The 3,680-nt window shown below is 40.7% G+C and overlaps 1 protein-coding gene across 1 annotated transcript in view; it reads right to left on the bottom strand.

The window, feature by feature from the left end:
• RTN4 (reticulon 4) overlaps positions 1 to 3,680 on the bottom strand; it is a 71,465-nt gene that overhangs the window by 66,931 nt on the left and 854 nt on the right. The window lies entirely within an intron of this gene.

Consider the following 3,680-nt stretch of genomic DNA (forward strand, 5'->3'; position numbering starts at 1 on the left):
AAAGTTTAAACTATATTTCCCTCAAAATCTTTTTTTTTTCCGAACCCATGAACCATGAGATCATGACCCGAGTCAAAGTTGGACACTTAACCAACTGAGACACCCAGGCGCCCCCATCACTCAAAATCTACTATGTGCGCCTATGCCAATATACATGACCATATAATAAATTTTAATCCCAAGCCATAAGCTATACTTACAAGCAATATTCAATTGTATACAAATGTCCACTGCAATGAACAAATTTGGACAGTCTCTGAAATTGATTTATTAAGCACCAACATTCTTTCCTTTGTGTTTACATCCCTCGCTTCCAACCCCTATCAATTCTTCTTTCATAAAACCTTTTTTTAACCTAACTATAAAAATTGAGATCTGTAGCCAAAAATCCTGCTTCTCATAGTTTCTTATTTTCCTCCCTTCTATTCCATTTTCACTGACTGAAGTAATAGTAAACTAGTTACAGCTCTACTCACCTCTTTCAAAACTACTGCAAAAGAATTCTAAATAGTCCTCCTGTTTTTCCTTCCAACCTATCTCTGTCACCAAACTGAATACTGTCACCAATTCAGTTTTCTAACAATGCTTTAACGATGTCATGCCTCAGTTCAATAATCTCCAATGGCCTCCCAATGAGTAAAGCAGTAATTCACGACAGAAGAGAAAAATAATGAAATAACTTTTATACTTTGGAAATAACAAAAAATTTTTTGTTTCAGAATATAAATTACCAAAACCAAGAGCAATTGGGGATGACAGAGCATGGATTAAAAAAGGACAATAAAACCCTAATACCTTAATTTAGTATTCAATACCCCTCAGAATCCAGATCTACCACAAGTTTTCAATCTTAATTAACACTGGCTTAGAATATGCCCAGAGATCAGTGCAATGTCATTGTTAATGATGTTTACATTTCTCTCAACACAATTTTCATACAGCATTTCCTTGGAGTACCTTCAAAGCCCATTAACCAACCACCTTTTCAACTTGAAGCCAAATGTTTCTCCATGAAAAACGGTCAAGTGAGAGGCTTCCATCTCATTTCATTACTGTACAATGGGGATGCTCCAAGAACAGTAAACAGCAAAATTCAAATTCAAAACTATTCAAAAATAATGTAAACAATGTTAAATATACAAGTGTCAAGAGTCTGCCTAACTCAGTAAATATAACCCTCTTCCCATAGGTCTGGTCTATGTTTGTAGCTACGTTCACATCTCTCACCTTGTCTTCACTCATACCATTCCTCTCGCTTCCTCTAAATCTTCAAAATGTATTTTTGCTTCAAATCACAATATGATTGTTAAAGAGCATATTTCTAAAATAATTTTTTTTTAAAAACAAACTTTCTACAACGGCCTATTAGAGACCCCCAAATGTAGCCCACCTCCCCACCCTCACCCTACACCACTCTCTCCCTAGCTTTTTCATTTATCTTCTTCCTAGACTTTCAAACACACAAAGCTAATTCCTACCTCAAGGCTTTTGCCTTCTATGGGCTGCTTGGAAATTTTTACCTGCAGCTCAAATCTCACCTCCTCAGAAAGGCCTTTCTCAGTGCCACCCTACTTAAAAAAGCACCTCCCCCCTCACACAGATCTCAATCATTTTCCATGCCATTATCCAATTTATTTTCCCTTTAACACTTACCACTATTCTGAGTTTCTTTTTTATATGCTTATTATCTGTACTCCCTTCATGGGGAGCATATGTGTCTTGCTTACTGCTATACCCTCATAGCCCAGAACAGAACCTCTTTGTAGGTAATCAAATCATCAGTTGAATGAATGAACAAACTGTTAAGAACCTGAGATTCACTGAAATGGTTTAATTAACCATGACAGTTACAATCACGATGTTCAGTGGTTTACTAAGGCAACTAAAGTTTCCAAATAGGTATCATCAATACAGAATTAGGGAACATATAAGAGTCCCTTAATAGGCAATATTCTCTCTCCTTTGTCTTCTAAACTCAGTATTCCAAAAGTCAAAATTCCAAGAGAAAGCTGAATCCCTAACGTTCAGAGACCAGAATGCTTCTCTTGTTCCCATACTGGAATACAAGATGACAAATTAGTATGCTTTTATTAATCCTTAAATTGCCCATTTGCAAATTTCTTATTACTCTGTATTTTTCTACCTCACTTTAATTTCTCTTAAATGTGTTTTTGACTCAGAAAAAGAAAAAAATTGTGTTACTCCTCATCTTCTAATATCTTTAGTGTAATGATTATTGTTCTGATTAATGCTCTGGAGTGTGTCATTATCAAAGTGTTATTCAGAAACATCACAAATGGCTTATTTTACTGTTGTGGAGAAATGAGGTGAAAAATATTTATGTTTTCTGTGATCTCAGATCGATTTTCTTCTTGTAGAAAATGAACCATTTTTAAAATCCAATAAAGCTATGAAGATTTCTCTGCAGACAATTAAACTACCTGACTCTTGCCCTTTTATGCATTAAGACCGTACTGCTGGTGGGACACTTTGTCCCCAAAGTAACAAGCTACGTGTTAATAAATTAATAACTTGTCTAATAAGATTTAACATCTCTAACAAACTTGATTTTTAACTCTTCCAAAATAAACAATATCCCAAAATGAAAAAGGTAATAAAACAATGTTCCTTTAAAAAAAATGCAATCAGGTACTAAAGTGAATGAAAAGATCTGGAAACTATTATCTACGCAAATTTGTCTCTACCGACCTAAAACATAGGACTTCTAATTGTATTTCTAACCACTACATGAAAACATCTGTCTGAAAACATTGCATTAAAGTCTCCTAACAAATCTGCCACAAATTCAATTGGCCTATTCGCGGCAAAAAATCCACAGGTTTCCCCTTCTTTAAGAACGTCAACCATTTTGCCTTTTTTCCTCTACGAGTCATCATAATGCATCAAGAGCATAAACCACAGGAAAAGCAATTCGTCTCATTCTGCAGCTAAGACCCTGGCAGAACTGCGCCCCTCGCACCAGAAATGCCCAGACCCCACCTCCCAGGCTCGGTGTAGCTGGGCAGTCGCCACATCACAACCCGGGTAAACTGGGCGGTGCCAGGACTTTGCCAGAACTCTGGCCTTCCCAATTCTCCACGCGCCACACCACTGGAGGCGCTCTCCCGTCACTGCAGTGGGTCAGTGTGGATGTTTTCCACTGGGCCAGCTCCCCACCAGCGCCAAGACTCGAGAGAGAGAGGGGGATGAGGTGCTAGGCGGCCACCCAATTCAGGGAGGTGAGGAGGGGGGCCAGGGCTCAAGGCTGGCAAAGAGACTGGCAGCGAAACTGCGCCTTTTCCCTAGGAACGACCCAGACTGCTAGACAAAAGATGAAGGGCGCCAAGGCCTTTCCATCCTCACCCGGGAGCCTAGCCAGCCCAACGCACAACCCTGGTTCCTCGATACAAACCCATCTCCTATTAGGGGTGGGTGCCTAACTTCCGGGACGCAGAGGCCTGGGGACCAGAGGGAAGAAGCCGGGAGCCGACGGGGTGCACGTGTTCCCCGATACCGAGACAGACAATAAAGAACAAGCCCGGGTTTCCTCGGCCGCCCCACCCTGCTCCTGGCGGCTCCCACCAGCGGGGGCGCCTTCGCCCCGAGGTCCACGGACAAAGCCCCTCGGGGCCCGAGACGGGCTCCGCCCGAGGCATGTGAGGGTGCACACAAAAGAAGAA

Source organism: Crocuta crocuta, unplaced genomic scaffold (assembly GCF_008692635.1).
Source record: "Crocuta crocuta isolate KB4526 unplaced genomic scaffold, BGI_CrCroc_1.0 scaffold830, whole genome shotgun sequence".
Lineage (NCBI taxonomy): Eukaryota > Metazoa > Chordata > Mammalia > Carnivora > Hyaenidae > Crocuta > Crocuta crocuta.